Source organism: Palaemon carinicauda, chromosome 6 (genome assembly GCF_036898095.1).
Source record: "Palaemon carinicauda isolate YSFRI2023 chromosome 6, ASM3689809v2, whole genome shotgun sequence".
NCBI lineage: Eukaryota > Metazoa > Arthropoda > Malacostraca > Decapoda > Palaemonidae > Palaemon > Palaemon carinicauda.
The window spans coordinates 147,891,558-147,918,204 of NC_090730.1; the positions used below are offsets into that span (position 1 = coordinate 147,891,558).

General features: G+C 39.1%; 1 long non-coding RNA gene across 3 annotated transcripts in view; it reads left to right on the top strand.

Annotated features, from left to right (window-relative positions):
- LOC137642223 (uncharacterized) overlaps positions 1 to 18,745 on the top strand; it is a 77,883-nt gene extending 59,138 nt beyond the window's left edge. The window contains exon 5 of one of the 3 annotated variants that reach the window (XR_011044703.1): positions 18,420 to 18,745. This is a non-coding gene — a long non-coding RNA (uncharacterized lncRNA). Of the gene's footprint in view, positions 1 to 8,250; positions 9,417 to 17,302; positions 17,692 to 18,419 lie in introns of those variants that run through there. The other 2 variants (XR_011044704.1, XR_011044705.1) reach the window with 2 other exon arrangements.
- The last annotated feature ends 7,902 nt before the right edge of the window (positions 18,746 to 26,647 follow it).

Genomic DNA, 26,647 nt, shown 5'->3' on the forward strand with positions numbered 1-26,647 from the left:
GTGTGGGACATGCCAAGAGACTATTGGGTAAATCAACAAGTTCTGCAAAGGTATTGAAATCAGGAGGAAAAATGAGAGGAAATATCCAACCCCCCTGTTACTGCCAGTATTCCCCAAAAAAGAAATTTACCATTTCTTGTAAAATTCTTCCTGATAGTGCAAGAATATCACCTAAGGCTTTGCTCACCTCTATTAAACCTTTGTCCCCCATTACAAAGGATGATGCTAGCATCTCTCCGGCTATATCTTTGCCTGATTTGATGGAGGTTTTACATAAAACAGAGTTATCAGGGCCACCTGTAGTGGTGAAGACACCAAAACCCGATAAATCACCACCTGTTAATAGGAAAAGAGAGAGAGACACATCTCTCACCCCCCATCCGTTAAAAATACCAAAGTTATGACCTCAAAAAGATATGATGTTCTGTCTGTTGATATTTCAGATCAACAGGAAAACTTCCTTGTAAATTAATAAAAAATTCAAGTTGAGGTCCACCATCCCCCTCAAGAATTGGGTAAAAAGAACATTGAAAAGTATAACGTAAAACCTAATTTATTAAGACCCACACTTAAGAAGCCTACAGAAAATATTGTTAAATAAAAAACTGGCAATGGGAAGACCTCATACAAGATGTCTTCCAGAAAATAATACATAGTTTTCTCCTCCATTTTTCAATGGAATTGTCAGGATTTAATGGCCAAATATGAAGAACTTGAAGCTCCTTATTCATGAGCACTCCCCCATAATTATATGTCTACAGGAGAGCAAGGTTGATCATAATACTCCTTGTGCTCGTGAATATATTAGCAACAGTACACCGAATGATCACACGTAGGGAGTCTTGGCGGAAGTCTTATGTACGTTCGTCTAGATGTTCCGCAAATATCTTTATCTATTTGTACACCTCTGCAGGCAAAGGTTGTAGATTTATATAGGAAAAAATACACCATTTGTTCTCTTTACTTGCCTCCAAATGACAACATATCATATGATAACTTGGTAGAAGTGATTCAACAACTCCGTCAACCTTTTCTTTTACTTGGAGATTTGAATGGTAGACATCCTTTATTGGGCGATATTTTAGCAAACACCAGGGGCAATATTATAGCAATTTTAGAAAATGAGGATGTCTGACTCCTTAATACAGGAGAGCCCAGGCTGGTACTCTTTCATGTATTGACCTTTCAATTGCAAGCTCTTAACTGCCTGCTCTATTTCGACTGGAGGACATTAAATGATTGGCATACTAGTGATCGTGTGCCAATCATTATAAACACCAACAATGGTCCAGCTTTACAAAGATTGTCACGATGGAATCTTGACAAGGCGGACTGGGTTAAATTTCATGAGCTAAGTGAAATAGAGGATAGTGCAGAACAGTTTGAAAGTATTGATGATGCCATAGACTCACTGAATGGAACTCTTCATACTGCAGGAGTCAGTTCAATTCCCAAAATAACATGGTTACTAATGGAACTCTTCATACGGCAGGAGTCTGTTCAATTCCCAAAATAACAGGGTTATTAAAATTACGACCAGTCCCCTGGTGGTCTTCAGAACTAACTGCCCTGCACAGAGCCACAAGAAGGTCCTTAAATCGATTGCGCAGACACAGTACTGTGGTGAATTTAGTTATATACAAGAAATGTAGAGCATAGTTCTGTCGTGCCATAAAAAAAGCTAGGCGCCAGTCTTGGGTGTCTTTTGTTTCCTCCATTAACAGTAGAACATCACCATCTTCTGTCTAGAGGAAAGTAAAAAAAAGATGGCAGGCAAATTCACCTCAAACTCACCACCAGTGTTGAAGGTTAACGAACAGTATATGACGAGAGAAAACTGTGGTTAGCAGTGCCCTGGCTGATTATTTCTCAAATGTATCATGCAAGTGTTGAAGTAGCTCCTGATCACCAGTATACGAGAATTGAAGAAAATAGATTTAAAATTTTGCAATGGAAGGAAAGTCTCATACGATTCTCCTTTTACTGAAAGAGAATTTTATTCTGCACTTGCTACATGTAATTATACAGCCCCTGGACCTGATGGAATTCCATATGCAATGTTTAACCCTGGAAAGGTACGGTGGGTCGTCCGCGACCCCGAGCGTCAAAAAAAAAAAGAGGTTTTTTCTCACGTGACTCACCCCCGTGACTGAATTTGTGGGTGATCGACCTGCAGTAGGTGTCTCCCCCTACACGCTCTAGTAGTGTCCAGATGTGCATTGCTGTAGCTGTACTCCTTCCCCGATTTCTGAGACGCGTCGGGGTCGAGCGCGACCGAGTTTACCCTTCTAAGGTAATTTGCATAATTATCAAAGTTATTACGTATTATGAAATTGTCGTAGAATGGTGCAACTTGTATAGGTTATCAGTTGTGGAAAGTCTTGGTGGTTTGTTTGGCTACCATGTGCATGATTTTTTTTTTAGTTAAAATGTCGTTCATCACCACGAGGACCATTTTACCGCGACTGCCCCTTTTTCATTTTTTTTCATTTTTTTGCCAAGTCATTTTTCCGTAAGATATTGCCAAATAGTGTCGTAAAACTTTTGCTTTTTTAGTGTTGGAAAGTGTGTCTAGATGATCTGGCTACCCATGCGTGACTTTGTTTTTGTCAGATACGACGTAGTTATTGGTATATTGGGTATTTAACTGCGGTTGCCAATTTCTGTTTTTTTTTTTCAATATTTGTAAAAATTTACTACGTAGTAAGGAATTGCCGTATATTATTGATTTTTTTTTTCATGTTTATGTGTTAGAAAGTGTGCCTTGATGGTTGGGCTAACACGTGCATGTCTTTTTTTTTATCTGAGATGCCGTATATTAGAATGTTGGGCCTTTTACCGCGAGTGCCCCTTTTTCATTTTTTTTCATTTTTTTGCCAAGTCATTTTTCCGTAAGATAATGCCAAATAGTGTCGTAAAACTTTTGCTTTTTTAGTGTTGGAAAGTGTGTCTAGATGATCTGGCTACCCATGCGTGACTTTGTTTTTGTCAGATACGACGTAGTTATTGGTATATTGGGTATTTAACTGCGGTTGCCAATTTCTGTTTTTTTTTTTCAATATTTGTAAAAATTTACTACGTAGTAAGGAATTGCCGTATATTATTGATTTTTTTTTTCATCTTTATGTGTTAGAAAGTGTGCCTTGATGGTTGGGCTAACACGTGCATGTCTTTTTTTTTATCTGAGATGCCGTATATTAGAATGTTGGGCATTTTTCCGCGAGTGCCCTTTTTTATTTGTTTTGCATTTTTTTGCTTAGTCATGTTACCGTAAGGAATTGGCAAGTAGTGTCGCAAAACTTATATTTTTATAGTGTTGGAAAGTGTTTCTAGATGATCTGGCTACCCATGCCTATCTTTTTTTTAGCCAGATATGGCGTATATATAGGTATGTGTTCGATTTTCCGGTGATTGCCATTTTTTTCGTTTTTTCCCATTTCTTTCAAAATTACTACGTACTAAGGAACTATCACAGAGTAATGATTCATTTAGATGTTTATTTGTCGGAAAATGTGCCTTGATGGTTTGCCTAGTACGTGGCTGAATTTTTTTTTTTTTTTTCTGAAATGCCGTATATTAGAATGTTGGCCATTTTTCCGCGAGTGCCCCTTTTTATTTGTTTTGCATTTTTTTGCTTAGTCATGTTACCGTAAGGAATTGGCAAGTAGTGTTGCAAAACTTGTATTTTTATAGTGTTGGAAAGTGTTTCTAGATGATCTGGCTACCCATGCCTATCTTTATTTTTAGCCAGATATGGCGTATATATAGGTATGTGTTCGATTTTCCTGCGATTGCCACTTTTTCGTTTTTTCCCATTTCTTTCAAAATTACTACGTACTAAGGAACTATCACAGAGTAATGATTCCTCTAGATGTTTATTTGTCGGAAAATTTTGTTTACTTTTTTGATTGAATATCATCAAATTTTTTTAGCTAAAATATTATATTGTTTTACATTTTTTTTTTTTGATTTTATTTCCCTTCAAAATTTTTTTTTTGGGTCAGAATTTTAATTTTATAGTCGTAAAATAATCGACAATTATCCAGCAACCCACCATACAATTTTTATGCATATCCAAGAATAATTAGATTAGTAAATAACACCTTGAAATTGACATACCCTTCCTACATTTCAAGTGGCAGATTAGGGAGTCTGAGTCAGTGTGGTTGGCGGCCATTTTGTGGACATATCCGAAGCGTAAGTTGCCCTATCTATATATATTCTTGTTCCCTATAGAATTTGTGATATTTTGGTATATTTTTACCTGCATAAATATCATATTCTATATTAAATATATGTATTTTTTTACGAAATTTCTAAGTACTCAAAAAATGACCTTTAGATATGGCCCCTGATGATATAAATGTAATTTACAAAATAATGAAGATTTTTTTACATATTTCTATTTTGGGATAACATATGTTTATTCCCTAAAAAAATTAGCCACTTCCTATTTCATTTGGGTACCCAAAAAAATTCATGAAATTTGGACAAATTTTTTTGGCCAAAAAAAGTTACCCTTTTTTTCTCATTTCAGATCTTCACCTCCATGGGTCTGACTTCATCCAAAATACATCAAGATGTGTCCTAAACATTCAAGAATCAATTCCTAAAAGGATTTGTGTATATATGTATAAACTTTTTTTTATGTATTTTTATGTAAGGTCTTTTTTTTTCTACTTAATTTTTTAAAATATTCATAATAAATAGTTTTCGGCAGATGAGTAGTATTTATCTTTACAGTTGTTTTAAGCATTCATTGAAGTTTTTTTTGGCAAAAGAAAAAAGGAGGTTACTGCAAAAACTGATTTTTCAAGAATTTTTTTTGGCGTCGGGGTCGTTCGCGTCCGAGTATACCCTTAAAGGGGTGTCCGAGGAGCGTACCTATCCAGGGTTAAACATGTACCTGTTAATACCAAGTTGTTTATTTTAAGCATTATTAACAGAATATGGCATGATCATAGTTATCCAAGTGTTTGGGAACTCACCATTAATTTAGCCTTTAAAACCCGGTAAGAATAAGTTTTTAGCTGCAAACTATCGACCAGTTGCATTGACAAAATGTTTATGCAAGATCATGGAGAAGATGGTCAATGCAAGACTTATATAGTACCTGGAAAAGAAGGGTATTTTATCACCTATCCAGTGTCGATTTAGAAAAATGCAATCGACTTATGTGTTGGATACGATTTAGTCCTCTATTTGTGAAGCCTTTGCCTCAAATGGTACCATGTAACAGTTTTTTTTTTATCTTGAAAAAGCATATAATACTGCTTGGAGATATGGTATACTTGAAACCATTCATAATTTGTGATTACAAGGAGAGCTACCATTGATCATTCAATCATTTATTTTACAGGGATTTTTTCATACGGAATTAGAAGACGCTGTTACTCGGTTTTAGCGTGTGTGAATGAAAAGGAATGACTGGCTCGATGTCTTTTCAACCTCTCCTCTTATGGGGAAAGCAGCAGCCTAGGTTCTCTGCACAAGCTGACCTCAACCACTGCAGGTAAACTATGCTCCCTTGTATACCTAGTATTGTGACAATACTGTTGCGTTCCCATACCATGGCGAGGGCATATTGAGAAAGTCTTGGTTAACACAGTTATTTCCTACAATGACTGAATAACTTTTACCTTGACAGTCACACTGCTTATCTCATCACACAACTTGTGTGGCCTGCAGACCTTGCTTAGCAAGGTTTAGTGAGGTGTTAGGGTCTCCTTATTTTTGGTACTGACCTAGTCAAAAGGAGTTCCCGGGTAAAACCTAAAAGCCAGATCGGCAGGTATGTCCACCCTCCTAATGGGCGAGTCACCCCTATTAAGTAGTGTAGGTTTGTATTCCAGTTACGGAACAAATGACAAATTCGGAGATCTATTTATATACCAATGCACTTCCTCCAATTTTCAATTTTGGGGGATAGCCGAGATCAAACTAATAAAATAAAAGGGGACCTTTCCTCTCCACGCTCCTCCCAGCCTGACGAACGACTCGACCTAGTTTGGCTGTTATTGCTAGGATGCCACAGTCCACCCTCCCCCGTTATCCCCCACAGATGAAGCTTCATAACGCTGAATCCCCTACTGTAGCTACCTCCGCGGTCATCCAAGTTGACCGGAGGAAGCAGCAGGACCTACTGGAACTGCATCACAATCGCTCGCCATTCATTCTCATATCTAGCATGCTCTCTTGCCTCTCTCACATCTATCCGCTTATCACCCAGAGCGTTCTTCACTCCATCCATCCACCCAAACCTTGGCCTTCCTCTTGTACTTCTCCCATCAACTCTTGCATTCATCACCACCTTTAGCAGACAGCCATTTTCCATTCTCTCAATGTGCCCAAACCACCTCAACACATTCATATCCACTCTAGCTGCTACATCATTTCTTAAACCCGTTCTCACCCTCACTACTTCGTTCCTAACCTTATCTACTCGAGATACACCAGCCATACTCCCCAGACACTTCATCTCAAACACATTCAATTTCTGTCTCTCCGTCACTTTCATTCCCCTCAACTCCGATCTTTACATCACAATTGGTACAATCACTTTCTCATACAGAACCCTCTATTCTTTTAGCACTCCCTTCACTACCCCCAACACTTTGCATCCTTCATTCACTCTCTTGGTGTACATCTGCTTCCACTCCTCCATTTGCTGCAACAACAGACCCCAAATATTAACTGATCCTCTTCCTCAAGTAACTCTCCATTCAGCATCACATTCAACCTCGTACCACCTTCCCTTCTCGTACATTTCATAACCTTACGATTACCCACATTAACTCTCAACTTCCTTCTCTCACATACCCTTCCAAATTCTGTCACTAATCGGCCAAGCTTCTCTTCCGAGTCTGCAACCAGTACAGTATCATACGCAAACAACTGATTTACCTCCCATTCATGATCATTCTCGTCTATCAGTTTCAATCCTCGTCCAAGCACTCGAGCATTCATCTCTTGCCTAATGATACAAATCTTTAGCTATTTATACAAACTTACCCGCCGACCCTGTCCCCTTTGAAGTCTTGCCTCCAAGCAAAGTGGAAGCACAGTTACAGTTGTGTGAGTAAAGTGGGTACCTAGCTACCCCCCTACCCCCTCCGCTAACTAGCGGGATGGGTAGTTAACCCTCGGCAAATTTTAATGGCTCGTCCTTTCACCTTCCTTGAAAGTAATACCCCTAATAAATAGCTAAAGGTTTATAGTGTTAGGAAAAATACAAATTATCTCCGAATTTGTCATTTTCTGTTTCCTTTTACGTTAATTTTAATGAAATATCTGCCCTGGCCTATTGGCAAATGATTCTACTGTAAAAGACATCCATGGTTTTTGTTGAAATGGTATATCAATAGCATACAAGATGAATTAGATGGAAAAGATAATTTTGTAATTAAGATATCAGCTGGAAACATTTACAAGAGTAATGTTGAACCTATCCAGTTTGGGGAAAATAAATTTGTTGTCTTGCAACTGCATTTTTATTTTTACTGGAAATTCTTTTTCTTGTATTGGAAGACTAAGAAGTTTGTAAAACAGTGTTTCCCATCTTTGTCTCCATAAGTATTAATTTCACACTTTATAATACTTCACACAGAACTCATGCTTCCTCAGATAAAAAATGTGGACGTCTCGTGCTTTATTACATTGCATCTATAAATCCACTCGCCTCTAACCTCTTCAAAGGTTTTAGTGACATGCATTCCAAAATGCATTTGAGACTTCCTGTATTTCTCTTTGAGGTCTAACCAGATCATTTCTTTTTTAAGCTGATCTGTAGTAATTTTTGAATTTGTTTCCATGTTTATGTATAGGATATATATTGAATATTTTGGTTTTTCGAAGTTACTAGAATTCTCTTCTGTCCGCGAGTAATGTTGTTCGAGACTGCTTTCTGCTTAGTCTGGGAATTTTTATTAAATTGCATTGCTTTATTTATCTAGAATGCAACTCTAGTCTGAGGGATGAATTTTTTCTTTTTCTTAATTGATTCATCACAAGATTTTGTATCTGATGTAAAGAATTTATTTTGTCCTTGTCCCGAATCGGTTATAGGTTTATCGTCCGTGGTATTGAATTAATTAGTTTATACGGATTTAATTATCTTTGGCCTAAATCATTTTTTTGTGATTACCTTTTGAAATCTGTTTTGGATTTCTTTTTGTTTGTGAAACAAACTGTGTGTTCTTTCCATTGTTAAATCAAATTTAAATTTATTATATAAGGATCTTTACATTTCAGCTAATTCTTTATCAAAGGATTAATGTAACCGAACACAGCCAGAAGGAAGCTAAAAGGGTTCTTTACCCTTAATGCATACATTTTCGCTGCACAGCTCCTCCAAATTTGCTTAAATTAACCCTTTTTATGTTACTTTTGGGCTAATATAGTGTAATAATTTTGAGGATTTAAAGTTGAAGCTTGTTCATCTTGTTACTAATTTCTTTCTTGCCTACTTATTTCGCCACTGAGGTCTGATTACTTCTGCCATTCTAAAGATGTTTCTAAAAGTAAAGCTGTCATATGTTGCTTTTATGCTAATGTTTTCTTTGAGGTAGTGCTGTCAAAAGGTGCCCCTTAGATGTATTTTTAAATATTAGTTTTATTAGTTGCTCTTTATATAGAAGACTTCTGAGCAGTGCTTTCTTTAATTCTACCTAAAATTACAATGTTCCTTGCATTTTTCTTATTAGGAAGGAAACCCAGGTTACTTGTGCGTTTGATTAATATATTTGTCTGAAATTAGTTTGGCATTTGATGTACTTTGTAAGGTTGGATATCTTTTGTTATCGGAAATGTTTGAAATGTGAACATTTGATTGTCATTATGTAATATATTTGGGTTGTTAAAAAATAATTTGATTAGTATTTGAAGCTGAGTAGTTGATTCTCTTAAGTTAAACTTATTCTCAGCATTAACTCGTGGTCTGTTAATAGAAGCTTTTCTGTGTTTTTGTTACTTCTCTTAGCATATAACTTGCTGTGGTTTAGAGAAAAAGGTGTCGGTGGAATGACTAATTTTTGTATATTCTGGTGTCAATGTAAGCATAGAGTTTTCAACCGTATCAATGAACCTGAAGGGGTTAAAAAACAAATTTGAGATAATGTATTGAACCACAAGTTATTTGATGGATTTCTTGAATATCCGAGACGGGTAGTCTAAATCATAAGTAGTAGTGGTAAAGTTAGTTCTGATTGAGTAAAGTATTACAAAGAAAATTTGAGAAAAAAGGAAGAAATTTTCCATTGGAACTACAATGTAAACTTTAATCCATATCAGTCTTGATTCATCGTGGTGGCAGAAATATTGGAAGTGAATGGCATTGCTACAATGAGATGCCTTCTTTGTTTATAGTTTTTTAAAATCACAGGTGTTATAGAGGGAGAATTTGGAGGTTCTTGAGAGTGTAGTGCATGAATAATTTTCTTTTATTAATGTTCTGTACTTGTGAGCTCCTTGATATTTGTTATTTTCCCCACTTCAAAACTTTTTTCAAATTATATTTACTATGAATGGTAGCTCACTCAACGTCCTTAGTGTTTGCAAAGTATTGCATTTATATACAAATTTAAAGCAACAATGTACGTGTAAACATACCACTCCTCACTGAAAATTATTACAGTATATATATATATATATGTTGATGGACCTTGGTGCTTATGGAGGTGTAGACCCATGTTGTTGTTGTTGTTGTTTTTTTTTTTAAGGACTGCAGATTTCTTAGCTCCAAAGTTGTTATTTTGTGCAGGTTAGCAAGAGAAGGAGCTTTTAGCACTTGTTAGAGAATTGGTAATGTTACTCCACTATGTAAATGTGTTTGTGATAGCTCAAGTCCAACTGATTACCGCCCAATTTCCATAACTCATATTATCTAAAGTTTTTGAATGTCTTTTAGCAAAAAGTCTTAATTGGTTTGCTGAAGGTAATCATCTATTCCCTAGTTTGCAATTTGGTTTTCGTAAAGGCATTGAAACAAGAGATGCTCTTCTTACAATCTTCAATGCTGTACAGAAATCCCTTGATTGTGGTCAGGAAGTTCATATGATGGGCCTTGATTTTAGTGCTGCCTTTGACAGAATTACTCATGAGGCCCTTGTTTTCAAACTCAAACAGTTGGGAGTGGGTGGGTCGTTTCTTAGCATTATTATTGAATTTTTAAGTAATAGATCTCAGAGTTATTGTTAATGGGCACCATAGTGAATATAGGAATGTGATATCTGGCAGTTCACAGGGTAGTGTTCATGGCCCATTACTTTTCATACTATATACACTTGACATGTGGTTTGGCTTAGAAATCAAGCTTATTGCATATGCAGATGATGCTACTCTGCATCAATTCCATCTCCTGAATGTAGATCTGGGGTTTCTGAATCTCTTGATAAAGATCTAGGTAAAATTAGTGCATGGTGCAAATTATGGGGCATGAAGTTGGATCCTATCAAAACTCACAGTATGATTGTGAGTAGGTCAAGGACAATGGCTCCTCAACATCCAGATCTCATTATTGATAATGTTTCTTTAACTTTGTATGACTTAAAATTTTAGGTGTGATTCTTGACAGCAAATTTACTTTTGAGAAACACAATAGGCTTGTGTCTTCTTCAATTGCACAAAAAATTGGCTTATTGAGAAGATTTTCGTTGATCAATCTTCAGAAATAGTGCTTTCAATTCTCTCATTCTACCTTGTTTCGAGTAATGTTCTCCTGACTGGTATTCCGCTGCTGATTCTCATCTTAATTTGTTGGACAGAAACTTACGGTCTATTAAATTTCTTATTCCTGATCTAGATATTAGTCTTTGGCACCGTTGTTCAAATAGTTCATTATGCATGTTGCATAAGATTTTTCATAATTCTGACCATCCTTTACATTCAGATCTTCCTGTACAGTTCCATCCTGTTCATAATACTAAGCATGCAGTTAATGCTAATAGTCAGGTCTTCTCCATCATGAGTCTCAATACTACACAGTATTCTGGAAGTTTTATCCCAGCTATGACCAAGTTGTGGAATGATCTTCCTAATCGGGTAGTTGAATCAGTAGAACTTCGAAAGTTGAAACTTGCAGCAAATGTTTTTATGTTGAACAGGCTGATATAAGTCTTTTTATAGTTTATGTATAACATGTCTGTTTTGTTGCTACTATTTTTTTAATGATTTATTGTTAATTTTCTTATTGCTTATTTATTTCTTTATTTCCTTTGCCTAGAAATCAAGCTTATTGCATATGCAGATGATGCTACTCTTTGCATCAATTCCATCTCCTGAATGTAGATCTAGGGTTGCTGAATCCCTTGATAAAGATCTAGGTAAAATTAGTACATGGTGTAAATTATGGGGCATGAAGTTGGATCCTATCAAAACTCACAGTATGATTGTGTGTAGGTCAAGGACAATGGCTCTGCAACATCTGGATCTCATTATTGATAATGTTTCTTTAACTTTGTATGACTTAGAATTTTAGGTGTGATTCTTGACAGCAAATTTACTTTTGAGAAACACATTAGGCTTGTGTCTTCTTCAATTGCACAAAAAAATTGGCTTATTGAGAAGATTTACGTTGATCACTCTATTCGGAAATAGTGCTTTCAATTCTTTCATTCTACCTCGTTTCGAGTAATGTTCTCCTGACTGGTCTTTCGCTGCTGATTCTCATCTTTAATTTGTTAGACAGAAACTTACGGTCTATTAAATTTCTTATTCCTGATCTAGATATTAGTCTTTGGCACCGTTGTTCAAATAGTTCATTATGCATGTTGCATGAGATTTTTCATAATTCTGACCATCCTTTACATTCAGATCTTCCTGGACAGTTCCATCCTGTTCATAATACTAAGCATGCAGTTAATGCTAATAGTCAGGTCTTCTCCATCATGAGTCTTAATACTACACAGTATTCTGGAAGTTTTATCCCAGCTATGACCAAGTTGTGGAATGATCTTCCTAATCGGGTAGTTGAATCAGTAGAACTTCGAAAGTTGAAACTTGCAGCAAATGTTTTTATGTTGAACAGGCTGATATAAGTCTTTTTATAGTTTATGTGTAACATATCTGTTTTGATGTTACTATTTTTTAATGATTTATTGTTAATTTTCTTATCCCTTATTTATTTCTTTATTTCCTTTCCTCACTGGGCTATTTTTCTGTGTTGAAGCCCTTTGGCTTATAGCATCTAGCTTGGCTAGAGTTTTCTCCCCACCAACTATTGCAGCCTTATGTTTTCCTATCTGGTCAATTGGAGAAACTTTAGCATCATGGGATTTGGCATTTTCATGTTTAAAAATGATATTGGTCAATTTGGACCACCATTGACTGTCAGGAAAGGTATTATGGCTGAAGAATATCTTAAACTATTTTCGTAGTACTTTCCGTAAGAACTGTAGCTCCTGTGATTTCTCCATGGGTGTTTACTTTGATACTTTTTACAATTCCCATAAGAAACTGCCCAGGTTTTAAAGAAGTTTATTTTTGTAGAACAATATCTTATATTAATGACAAGATGCTTAACTGGCTTGTATCTATCTTTCAAATTAATTGCTTGATGTATGAGGTTAGTAAGGAATGCATCTTGACATACAGTACTTTTATCCGATTTTGTATTGCTTTGTGTAACTTTTCGTAATTGGTTCTCAGGTTTGACGCCAAGTCGTTGCGAGGTTGCTAGGATGGATCAGAGTTGATTTGCAACTCTGGAATTATATTCACAGATACGAGATTATAACCTCTAACCAGGCATTCAGGCATTCAGGAGTAATAGGCTCTGGCTCTGGCACATCACCCGGTGCATTATCTCTGAGGGACTTTAAAAGCTGTAGGCCTTCTATTGAGGAGGTGAAGGTTTAAAAAATCACAAATTCAAAATCCCTTAATTCCAACATATTCTTACCTATGGCCCTGAACAAAAGGCACTTTGTCATCTTCACATATACTTCGACCAGTGAACCCAACGAGCTATGTCCTCTTGCAAACTGATCAAATTTAATAGGATTAATACCATTCTGCTAAAAATAAGCTATGGTTTCATGATATTTTAAGTAATCTAATATAATGTTGGATGTAGATACCAGTGAGAGCATAGATCACTGATACAAAATTCTGGAATGCCATTATCAAATATATATTTAACTGGAATGCTCTCATAAATTCCTTCATGGTTAAATTGGTGTACATTTTGAGATTAATGGCTCTGCTCCACATACAGGTTATATATGAAATCCAGACTTTGGTTCCTTTGCCACCTTGCTTTATTGAAAAATGTCCCACATAATCCATGAATATAAATCTGTAAGGGACATTTGGTGGATCAATTCTCCATTCTCTGTAAGGACTTTGGTTTAGTTTTATACAGGTAGTCATCAACTTACAACCAGGATAGGGACCGTAAGTCGATCTGGTCGTATGTTGAACTAAAAAAGTGAAGTTTCCGTAGAAAATTTCCGTAGATTTACTCTTATGCTTCATGATTTCACAGGATATCATATGCTGTATTGAAGCTTTTTTGTATTCTATTTTTCAACTTTGGTAACATTTAACAACCAAGAATTACAATACTTGATATTTTGTTTACCTTTGGTTATGATCAGCTGATCTGAAGGTTCCGCTACAGTATCGAAAGATTGCACACATACAAATGGGGTATTTATTATATAATTTCTTAGTTTATTCAAAATATCTTTATGATGAATATTACGTCGGCACCAATATGTTACATGATATCACAGTTTTTATACAGTTCATTTATAGCCAATATTATCAGTTATCGTGCGAATATATTTTCGCTCTTTTCTTTGTGGTGTGTGCACGCATGTACGGGTTGTTCATTTTTAAAGCTTCATTCAGTATTTAATTCTTAGTTCATTATTAGCCCTTCATATTGCATTAAACATTATTGTGTTTAATTATGGCTTATTAAAGCATGTTTCTCTTCTATTTTTACATTCTTGATAATTTCAATGACCAACACTTACTTTGATTAACTTTTGATAGACATCAGCTGATCTTAAGGTCACGCTACCGTATTTCAATTATTCGCACATACAGTGAGAATAACACTGAGTTGTTTATATAATTTTCTTAACTTATTCAAAATTATTACATCAACACCAATATGTTATAAGGTATAACAGTTTCCATACAGTTATATTATAGACTTTATTAATCATATGGTAGTGCAGAACAATTTACTGCAAATACTAATCAAAGTGAACCATAAAATACCCTACTGTAACTTAACATTTTAAACCAATTCTGATGCTATCCATTTCTGATGTCAGTTTACAATATTGGAATATTATTTTGTAAATTAAAACTGTAATGACCACTGAGTAAATTACTGTATACAGTACAACAGAGTGAATAAGTTTGATTTATAAAATGAAATAGTTTACTTTACTGAGCTGTACTTTTCTGGAGACGAGTTAGCTGACACTTGGGATAATTTGCCATCATCGTATAACTCTTCGTCTTATAAATCGTGCCAAATTGTTGAATGATTCACTTGATGTACACACACAATATTTGCCTTTTTCTTACTGCTATCTGGTTTCTTGATAATGGCTACTTTCATTTCCACTGAAATGGCTTTTCATTTCTTCACACTACTAGCACTATTGTTTAATGTGTATTTTGTGTTGTCAATGGTACCAGTAGATTGGGTCTGTGCATGTATTGTACCACTATATAAGGGTAAGGGAGATGTGCATGAGTGTTGTAATTCAAGAGGTATTAGTTTGTTGAGTGTAGTTGGAAAAGTGTATGGTAGAGTACTGATTAATAGGATTAAGGATAAAACAGAGAATGCAATCTTGGAAGTACAGGGTGGTTTTAGAAGAGGTAGGGGTTGTATGAATCAGATTTTTACAGTTAGGCAGATATGCGAGAAATATTTAGCAAAAGGTAAGGAGGTGTATGTTGCGTTTATGGATCTGGAGAAAGCATATTATAGAGTTGATAGGGAAGCAATGTGGAATGTGATGAGGTTATATGGAGTTGGTGGAAGGTTGTTGCAAGCAGTGAAAAGTTTCTACAAAGGTAGTAAAGCATGTGTTAGAATAGGAAATGAAGTGAGCGATTGGTTTCCGGTGAGAGTGGGGCTGAGACAGGGATGTGTGATGTCGCCGTGGTTGTTTAACTTGTATGTTGATGGAGTGGTGAGAGAGGTGAATGCTCGAGTGCTTGGACAAGGATTAAAACTGGTAGACGAGAATGATCATGAATGGGAGGTAAATCAGTTGTTGTTTGCGGATGATACTGTACTGGTAGCAGACACAGAAGAGAAGCTTGACCGACTAGTGACAGAATTTGGAAGGGTGTGTGAGAGAAGGAAGTTTTGAGTTAATGTGGGTAAGAGTAAGGTTATGAGATGTACGAGAAGGGAAGGTGGTGCAAGGTTGAATGTCATGTTGAATGGAGAGTTACTTGAGGAGGTGGATCAGTTTAAGTACTTGGGGTCTGTTGTTGCAGCAAATGGTGGAGTGGAAGCAGATATACGTCAGAGAGTCAATGAAGGTTGCAAAGTGTTTGGGGGCAGTTAAGGGAGTAGTAAAAAATAGAGGGTTGGGCATGAATGTAAAGAGAGTTCTATATGAGAAAAGTGATTGTACCAACTGTGATGTATGGATCGGAGTTGTGGGGAATGAAAGTGATGGAGAGACAGAAATTGAATGTGTTTGAGATGAAGTGTCTGAGGAGTATGGCTGGTGTATCTCCAGTAGATAGGGTCAGGAACGAAGTGGTGAGGGTGAGAACGGGTGTAAGAAATGAGTTAGCGGCTAGAGTGGATATGAATGTGTTGAGGTGGTTTGGCCATGTTGAGAGAATGGAGAATGGCTGTCTGCTAAAGAAGGTGATGAATGCCAGAGTTGATGGGAGAAGTACGAGGAAGGCCAAGGTTTGGGTGGATGGATGGTGTGAAGAAAGCTCTGGGTGATAGGAGGATAGATGTGAGAGAGGCAAGAGAGCGTGCTAGAAATAGGAATGAATGGCGAGCGATTGTAACGCAGTTCCGGTAGGCCCTGCTGCTTCCTCCGGTGCCTTAGATGACCGCGGAGGTAGCAGCAGTAGGGGACTCAGCAGTATGAAGCTTCATCTGTGGTGGAAATGTGGGAGGTTGGGCTGTGGCACCCTAGCAGTACCAGCTGAACTCGGCTGAGTCCCTGGTTAGGCTGGAGGAACGTAGAGAGTAGAGGTTCCCGTTTTTTGTTTCGTTTCTTGTTGATGTCGGCTACCCCCCAAAATTGGGGGAAGTGCCTTTGGTATATGTATGTACTAGCACTATTACCACTAATCTTGCACTTCATTGCACTACCACTAGCAATCTGCTTATCAGCCATAATTAACGTTATTGTAATTTACGTAATAAGGCTAAAATACGTAGGAGGTAATACTGCACAGCACATACAATAGGAAACAATAGATTTTGAATAAAGCGGGCTGTTGCTGCCCACCCTGGGTGGTGGCGGCTGCATTGGTACCCAGTCGGGAATGGCGATAATTTTTAAATTAAAACTCCGTGGAGTTTGAATATATTTTTTACCTGCGGTAGTTACGTTCGTAAATCTGAAAATTTACAAATTTAATGTTCGTACCTTAAGGACTGTCTGTACTGACAAAGATGAACTTTGAAATCTAGGAAATTTAAATACTGTCGAGTCAATACAGGGTTCAGTTACAGCTGCACATGACTGAAATCTCTTGCTCCTTATAGCAGGCACGTAATTTGATAAATAATGCAAGTCCTTCAAAATTGTATTGACGTCTCCCTTGAGTACTAAGCCACATGGAGTTTAAAAAAAACACTTATGACCTCTCCCAAATACTACATCAGATTCAAGTAAACAGTAGGTTGATTTGATAGCCAAATTTAAGTCAAGATTGTCTATAGAGTCCCTACCGTCAAATAAATATTTGTCAGCAAACTTTTAGCCTTTACTCTTAAATACTGAGAGACTATCTAGCAAAATCCTGGCAATTTCAAATGAATATTAATTGATGGAATGCATAATGATTCTAATCTTTTCCACCTACGTTCAGCAATACTTCCTCAAACTTAGTGACATTGCATTGCGATCTATCGATTCCACTTAATGTTTAATTAATGTTATCCTTAACCATTGCGAAGTTATGGAAAACAACTAAGCTTTCTTTTACAAGATTTGACTGGCAACTGCCACCTTCAATACTCTTATCCTACACCCAAATAAACTACATGAAAAAGTAAGAACTATAAAAGAATCCTCTGAGAAATCGGTTTTCATAACTTCTGTTACTGCTAAACTACTGTTCGTGGTTTCAGGTGAGGAACTAGACTGTGTGAGGCTATTAGGAACTTCAGCCAGCAAATTCTTTAAGCACAAAAAACCAGTGCCCCCTTCTTGGCAGTATGTACACTTGGAATGGAAACGAAACGAGACTGGTCAATTTGGCAAGCGATTCAGCTACATTGTTCTTGTGTATAAGTTGAAGTTTGATCCAAGTAAATAAGCTGGCGAGTTTCAATCCAAGTTAATAAGCTAGGGAGCTTAATCTCTGGTACTGTTGTTCAATTAGTTTGTTATGCGTATTGCGTGAAATTTTTCGTAATTCTGACCCTCCTTTACATTCACATCGTCCCACACGGTATCACCCTGCTCGCCATACAGTACTAGGTATCCAGTTAATACTAATAGTCAGGCCTTCTCCATCATGAGGCTTAATAGTACTTGAATACCAAGTTTTATTCCAGCTATGACAAAGTTGTGGAATGATCATCCTAATTTTGTAGTTGAAGTGGTAGAACTTCAAATGATCATGCAGCAAATGCTTTCATGTTGAACAACAGGCTGACATAAGGCCATTTTTTATATTTTATAAAGAACTCTTAATGTTACTGTACTATACTTACGTAAAATTTTTAATTGTTTACTACAAAATGTTATTTCATTTCTTTTCCAAACTGGGCTGGGCTATTGTTTGCTGTTGGAGTCATTTCTTGGGCTTATAGGAACGTATTCTGCTTGAGTTATTTTATGTGCATTTTCAAGTGACCATGGTATTAAAGTATGTTGGTAGACTGAAAAAGTGTAGAGTGAGGAATGGCATCAATACCTCCCTTTCTGTATATAGTATTTACTATTCCAGGTTATGTGTTAATATTATTAACATACTATTTTTGCCCGTAATAGGTGACTTATTTAGGTTAAACAACCTATACAAAGTATATTAATTAGTTATTTACTCCATGCTTTGTGGAAAGATTATTATTGAGAATATTTTTTTTTTAATATTTTATTTTATTGCATGAAGTGATTTAGAGTACACGTATTTAGAATTTTAGGTGTATAAGTCGATACATGCATCAGGATTTTCAAGTTCATATAAAGGTTCAAAGTCTATAAACTAATTATTGCTCAAATCATTTTAATTTGCTACAGGTTAGATTACGACCAATTTTCCACAATACAAAGAAGATCCGGCACTGTCGAGGAGGGGCCTGCAGGAGGAGCCCGGAACTGTCGAGGAGGGGCCTGCAGGAGGAGCCCGGCACTGTCGAGGAGGGGCCTGCAGGAGGAGCCCGGCACTGTCGAGGAGGGGCCTGCAGGAGGAGCCCGGCACTGTCGAGGAGGGGCCTGCAGGAGGAGCCCGGCACTGTCGAGGAGGGGCCTGCAGGAGGAGCCCGGCACTGTCGAGGAGGGGCCTGCAGGAGGAGCCCGGCACTGTCGTGGAGGGGCCTGCAGGAGGAGCGCGGCACTGTCGAGGAGGGGCCTGCAGAAGGAGCGCGGCACTGTCGAGCAGGGGCCTGCAGGAGGAGCCCGGCACTGTCGAGGAGGGGCCTGCAGGAGGAGCCCGGCACTGTCGAGGAGGGGCCTGCAGGAGGAGCCCGGCACTGTCGAGGAGGGGCCTGCAGGAGGAGCCCGGCACTGTCGTGGAGGGGCCTGCAGGAGGAGCCCGGCACTGTCGAGGAAAACCTGCAGGAGGAGCCTGGCACTGTCAAGGAGGGGCCTGCAGGAGGAGCCTGGCACTGTCGAGGAGGGGCCTGCAGGAGGAACCCGGCACTGTCGAGGAAAACCTGCAGGAGGAGCCCGGCACTGTCGAGGAGGGGCCTGCAGGAGGAGCCTGGCACTGTCGTGGAGGGGCCTGCAGGAGTAGCCCGGCACTGTCGAGGAAAACCTGCAGGAGGAGCCCAGCACTGTCGTGGAGGGGCCTGCAGGAGGAGCCCGGCACTGTCGTGGAGGGGCCAGGCATTGTCGTGGAGGGTCCTGCAGGAGGAGCCCGGCACTTTCGTGGAGGGGCCTGCAGGAGGAGCCTGGCACTGTCGTGGAGGGGCCTGCAGGAGGAGCCCGGCACTGTCGAGGAGGGGCCTGCAGGAGGAGCCTGGCACTATCGAGGAGGGGCGTGGCACTGTCTAGAAATTGACTGCAAGAGAATCCTGACATTGTCGAGGAGGGTCCTGCTGGAGGAATTGGCTTATAGGGGAGAGGTCTGTAGGTGGTGGTGACCAGCTCTGTCGAAGAAAATCTAAATGAAAAACTGCAATGTCACACTATTACTGTAGCTGCTCTTGAATCGTGCAATATTCTTTTTTTATTAATCACTTCTATTCCATATGATTCTCAAAATCATTTCTGTATTCAATTTACTCTTTCAAATCACATTGGTCATCATCTTATCACATTGGTCATCATCTTACTCTTAAAATTCATTCAGGGATCAATTGTAACTGCTTTCTGCCTTGTTATCTTGTTGTAATTAACCTTGAGTTTTAATGTTTGTGTACCGACTTTGATGATGTAAACTGCCTCTCTCTTTATTCCTTTGCTTACACCGCCTTTCATCTTCTCTTCCTTCTGTCTGGTTTATAAACTGCAAGATGTAAGTCATGTTAAATTGTATATATGATTGAAAAAATAAAAATGAATTTAAATTATTTAATCTATTAATAAATTCCTCCCTCCCCTCACTACACAGTAAGTCATTTATTAATATCCCCAATGTCACCTGCTGCTGCTGCTGTAACTAGAATTTAGTACTTAAAACATTCAAAAAGTGAAATTTTTTTCATTCTGCTGCATTATTTTATATGATATACAACACTACGTTGAAAAGGACATCAAATTACAAATAAAAAATACTTACTTCGTCCAATTAGAGATAAAAACACTGCAGTTTTTCTTCCTACAAATCAGTTTAGAATTTGTCTCTGCTGTACCTTTTATCCGTAGTTTAGACCTCTGAAACAAGGAAATTAATCAAATTTAAAGGAAAATTGAATTAGAAAAAGTCATCCAAGACATTGAATTAGAAAAAGTCATCCAAGACAATAATCAGTGGAAGAATTGGATGGCGTTTCTGACGAGTTGGTCGCTTGATCAGATAATTTTGAACTTTTTAACTTCCTTTCTGATTCACCTCTGAGAAAAGCAAATTTCAGCCATCAACTGTACTGGCCTATACATCGGTTGAACAGAAGCTCGAGAGTGGCCACACTTTACTCTCTACTTCGAGACTATGCCCCCACCCACTCACATAGTTTCTGGGTCTGGATAAAGTTCTTTACTAGCGTTATCCTAACTTTAAAAACACATAGGTCTACCTAAGTTTGACCGAGTGACTACCAACTAAGCTGTTTTAAGCAATAGATAGCAATCACACAGGGTTTTGCCTTTTCTTGATTATTAAATGTAATCACTACAATTGAACTGATATAACAAATTTCTAACATTTTCTAAGCAATGATTGTGGGGGAAGAGATATTTTATACAATCAATAAATCTATTGCAAAAAGCTAGATCTAATCTTGAGGGAGTTAATTTCTAAACCCTAATGATGTGGAAGGGATGCACATTTCATAACAAGCATCCTTTTTACCTCTATGGTAATTACAAACTTTCTGGCCTTTAAGAAGATTTGTTTTATGAAAAATTGTGCCAGTCTAGTAATAAGTATTTTTACTTGTTCCAAGTCCCTTAAAAGCTGTTGACCAAATATTTCATGATTTCCAATGGAGGCATCAATGCTATTTAGGAAAACGAACTTGCTATGGAACAGCCAAACTAACTAACATTTGTCTTGGCTTATTAGCCGGAGAAGAAAGGAAATCCAAATTTATGCAAGCATTATCTTTCTTTTCGCTTTGATTTCATTTTGGAATATCACAGACCATTCAACTCTGTTATAAACAAAATTAATTCCAGTTTAAAGGTTATAAGAGTATTAAAGGCAAGGGACAGGACAAAGTCAGAACAGACCATGTACAGTTTATGTATACTTATAATCAGTGGCAAAGTCTCCCTCCATCCAAGCTAGACCAGACAATAGCTTCTAATGACTTAGCGGGTAAACATAAGTTCTCTCCCAAACTCCCCTATGTAGACTTTGGAGAAAAAACCTGTAATCAACAAAAATGTATGAGTACTTTTAAATGTCTTTCAGACAACGCTGTGAACATTATGATTATGAACCTTATACTTGTTTTCTTAAGGCATATTTCTGTTTAACGCATGGATGAATCAGGATCTAATAAATATAAAACTTAGGGCAACCTGAAAGGAAGGGAAAATCCATAAATCAGGAACATTTTCTTTAGAACATTTTTAATCACATATTTGTCTTCTGAAAAAATATATCTATGTTAAAACTGTTAATAAAAATGCCTCAATTTAACTAGAAAAAAAAACTTTCGCTAGTAATAATTCATTTACCAATAAGAGTAGCTTTTTCATGACAAAATCTAAACAAGAAAACATTTTAAGCTTCAACAAAAGTTTGAATAAGGATTCTACAAGCCTAGTAAGTTAAGGAAATAAAAAATATAAAATATTTTAAGGACAATAACATTCAAATATATTTTCCATATATAAACTATAAAGAAAGACATGTCAGCCTTGGTCACAGTTGGAATAAAGGGATTTTGACGAAGGAAAAATCTATTTCTGGGGAGAGACCTGTGGCGCCCGGTGAAAAGAGTCCTTCTTATATATCTGATAAAACCTTCCAATTATACCAGAGAAAGATAAAAGCATGGAATGCTGAGGTTACTACCCTCGCGCGAGCACCTTTCGGGTGTCGTGTATAAAGCAAAGGCGCGTGAAAACCACTATTCACAGGTTGTCTTCCATTTAGTTAATTCCTTCGTCAAAGGGATGGGCCGATACAAAGGTCCTAGCCAACCACCAGCGCCACACCACCACGCCACGACGCGAGCGCCATCTGAACAACATCCTTCTGTAATGGTCATGACGGCTTGGAAAGGAAAGGGTGGGATCGTGTAAAATAAAGGGGAAGGGTTTCACCGGGCGCCACAGGTCTCTCCCCAGAAATAGATTTTTCCTTCGTCAAAATCCCTTTTCTGGGTCGACCTGTGGCGCCCGGTGAAAATGTACCAGAGAATGCCTTCCAAGCCCAACAATAACAACTAATTTAATGAGGGGAGAGAAACAACACCATGTAAAGAAAATCATAAATAATTAAGGTAAACAAACATGATAACAGGGAATCCTCCGAGTATCAGAGGAAACATGCTACAAAACTGACATGGCTAAGAATATCCCAACCCTATAACAACGGTAATTAATAATAGTTACAATCATAACCTAATATGTAATAAACTTGGGGCTAACGAACCACCAAGGAAGCGGCGTCGTGGTGCGAGTGGCGGGTAGGAGGGAGAAGAAAGGAGATGGATGAAAGGAAGAACAAAAGATCACTGGGGAGAGATAAGGCTCCCAGCTGCAACTGTTGGGTATTTAAGAGCCTGTAAGTTCATTAGATAGTGGCGTTTGAAGACCATAGGAGATTCCCAACCCGTGAACTTTATAAGGTCATCAAAGTCCATCTTCTGGAAATAATTGATGGAGGTAGCTACGGACCGGATAGCATGAGCATGGGGAAATGATCCCGGATTGGCTTGTTAAATGAAGTATAGGATCTATAGCCTAATACCACGTATGGAAATGGTACCTTCTTGTTCTCTGATAAACAAGGGGCCAGACGATCGGGTAGCAGTCGTGGCTAAAAAGGCCCTGAGAGTGGTGACCAGACATAGAGAAGTATCTTGGAGAAGAGGAATAACTTTCCAAGGGGACCACCTATTTTGGGGGTTAACGGCCGAATCATATTGGCGAATTGTCGAGTCCCTTTTGTCTGATTCGATGAAGAAATCGTTTTCCGGTTCAATGTTCGCGTCTCTACGAGCTGCCAACTTCCTGTAGTCTACAAAGTTAGGGTTTTGGCCATCCTTGAGTAATCTGACACAGTGAGTTTGGAATACTCGGGTCAGTTTGAGGAACGGGATCCGGATGGGACGGAGTTTCCACTCGAGGAGGAGAGGAAACCAACTGTTCTTGGGCAGTGAGGTGGTACTAAAGCCACTGCGCCCCGGAAAGACCGCAGTCGGTGTAAAAGTTTTTAGAAGATTCACTGGGGGAGATAGGGAAATCTTCCTCTAATGGTTCCAATCCCGGGGTAATGTGTCCATGGCATGAGCCCGAGGGTCCAGGATTGGGGTCACATAACAAGGAAGTTTGTGATTGATCTGAGATGTGAATAGATCTACCTGGATGCCTGGAACGAGCCTGAGTATCCACCGGAATGAAATTCTGACTCCAGGGGACTCGTCCTGGATAGTGAGCCCGCTCTCACATCCTGGCCTCCCGCTAGGTGAGGTGCTGACAGGAACCAGTTCTTTTCTGTTGCCCAGGCGAAGAAAGTGACCAGGATCTGATTCAGGTTGGGTGACTTGGATCCTCCCCTGTTTCCGTAGTGTACCTCGTCTGTGCTGTCTGACACTACTCTGATGTGGGTCGACCTCGGAGGAGTGTCTCTCTTCAGGGTCAAGAACACTGCCATGGCTTCGAGAACATTGATATGGGACTGTTTCATGGCGAGTGACCAAGAACCTGAAACATCTGATGTTCGGAGAAATCCCCCCATCCACTTAGAGACACGGCTGAATGGATGTCACTTGTGGAGGTGGGAATTGTAGAGGAACCGCTTTGGAGAGGTTCTTCAGTTCGGACCATGGGCGTAGCCTCATTTTCCAGACAGAGGGGATCTTCGAGACCTTGTCTTCTTATAGGTACTGTAGCTCTCTTTCTCCAAAATCGATTGATGTCTTGAGTTTGGCTTTTATTAGGAGATCTGTTACTGAAGTGAATTGGAAAAGGCCGAGGATACTTTCTAGGCTCTTTGGACACCTGTTTGTGCTTGAGAAAATTCTTGATCTTGGAACCTATTCCTCTTACTTTTGGAAGGGAGAGACAACGTGTGCTTCGAAAGGTCCCACTGAATGGCTAACCATTCTAAGTGGCCTGATGGTCGCAGGCGAGACTTATGGAGATTGACCCGAAATCACAGGTTGTCGAGCAATCGAAGTAATTCCTTCGTAGCTCTGTTGCCTTCTATGGCCGGCCGGGCCCAAATGAGCCAACCGGCCAGATAAGCAATGATCTGTATCTCTTGGTTCCTGAGTTGTTTTAACACTGCCTCTCCCAGTTTCGTGAATATCCTGGGATCAATGTTGAGGCCGAAGGGCATGTCTTGAACACAAAGGCTTTCCTGCTTAGGTGGAAACCCAGATAAGAAGAGACGTTTCGAGCTATAGGCGCAAGCTAATAGCGGTCGGTAAGATCGACAGAGGTGGTGACGGTCCCACGGGGAAGTAAGGTCCGTACCTGAGAGATAGTCAACATCCGGAACTTGCCGCAGAGAATGAAAGAGTTTAGCTTGACAAGTCCAGGTCCACTCTCAATGCCGACAAGCCTTTCTTCAGAAATGTGAACAGGCGGCTTGGAACTTCAGTGATCGATCCCGTTTGATTGCTTTTTCTCGAGTAACCCTGTGGTGTACTCTTTCAGGACGGGAGTGGATTTCTGGGAGAAGGTCACTGGCGGAGGAGGAGGACCTTGAGGCCATTTTCATCTCAAACCGTTAGAGATTATGCTATGATCCCACAGACCGAAGGTCCAATGGTCACGAAAGTGGTAAAGTCTTCCCTCTACCGGGACCACCGCGTTGTGAGGGAGTGAATCTAGGTCCTTCCCTTCTCCGAGCCCCCTTTTTCCTAGGTCCGCCTTGATGGCGGGACTGTCTTCTACTCCTGTAGCTTCCTCTCTGGTGTCCATGAAAGGAGCCTGAGGGTTCGGATCTAGGGCTGTATGCAGGCAAAACATCCCAACGGGGTTGGGCTGTGTACCTGGGGAATCAGTGAGGTAGACCACCTAATGATGGGGAGTCAGATACAAAAGCGTCGAACCAGAGGAAGGCTGTGATGACGAGTGGGAAACCGACTATCGATTCCTGTCTGATAGAGGTCTCAGACAGAACGTACTTCCCACAACTGACCCGATCAGACCAACAAACGTGTAGGTCGAACTGGAAGGGCAGAGCCTGGAATTATCGTACCCCCCAGGCTGACAACATCCTGGTCCAGACAGATCGGGCCTGCCCTTTAGAAAATAATACCGTTACCTTCGGTACCTTGTCTAAGCTAACCAAGGCAATCTCTTTCAATCGAACGAATCCGTTGAATGGGAATTCTAGTACCTGGGAGTAAAATCTAGGTCCCCCAGAGGGAGGACGTCTATGCCCTCCAGATTTATGGTACCACCTATATCCGAGTTCCTGAACGGCACTGACTCGCCACCATACCTTAGAGCTGCGTCATAGCCCCTTGGTTTTCCCTAGAATGTGTTGCTTTTAGCCGTCACAGTTTATGCAGGGTAACATGAACATCAGGATCCTTTAAGGGTCCTAGGTCGGTGACGTAGGTAATTGCAAAGCTGAAGGCTCAAAACTCATCCCCACCTACCTGCCCGTCCATGGGGTCGTCGTCCAACCTTAGAGAGGACACTCAGAGGAGATAGGGACCTCTAGATGGAGGATTCCTTCCCAAACTCGATACCCAAGGGCGGAGAGCCTCTCTTGCAGGCCAGAGAGATTCATCATCATCCTGATGGGAACCATGCAGGCGAACCTTCTGTAACAGAAAGGGGACATAAGTCTGGATGTTCCTTGAACTTTGGTTAGCGATCCTATTCACAGGCTGGGATCAGCTGTATAACTCTTAAAAAGCAATTTTAAAGAAAAGTCATTTAATGTGCTATCTTCTGGGGTATAGTGCGACACTTGTATTCATGAAATGTGACACTGTTGGCGCATTTGCCACTGGGTGGAAATTTATTTCTATATGAACACTATGTTGTATGGATATTTATCCATATTTAGACATAGTTAGAATTGACTATGCATAAATATAGGCATAATTAATGTATTTCTATTTGAACACTATGTTGTATGGATATTTAGCCATATTTAGACATAGTTAGGATTGAATATGCATAAATATAGGCATAATTAATTTAATTCTATTTGAACACGGTGTTGTATGGATATTTATCCATATTTATACATAGTTAGAATTAAATACATGCATAAATATAGGCATAGTTACATTCATATATTTTTTGTATTCATGTTAAATCCTTTCCTTTACAGGTAAAACAAAAGATTGGCCACCCGTGGTCTGAGTGATCTCTGACTGTACCGGAGCTCCGGTAACCATCCCCGGTACAAACAAAGGTCCGTCATAGTGACAACGTGAACCAGAGGAAATCTAATATTAACCTCAATGCTGATCGCCTGTACGATATCCGGTTAAGCCGGA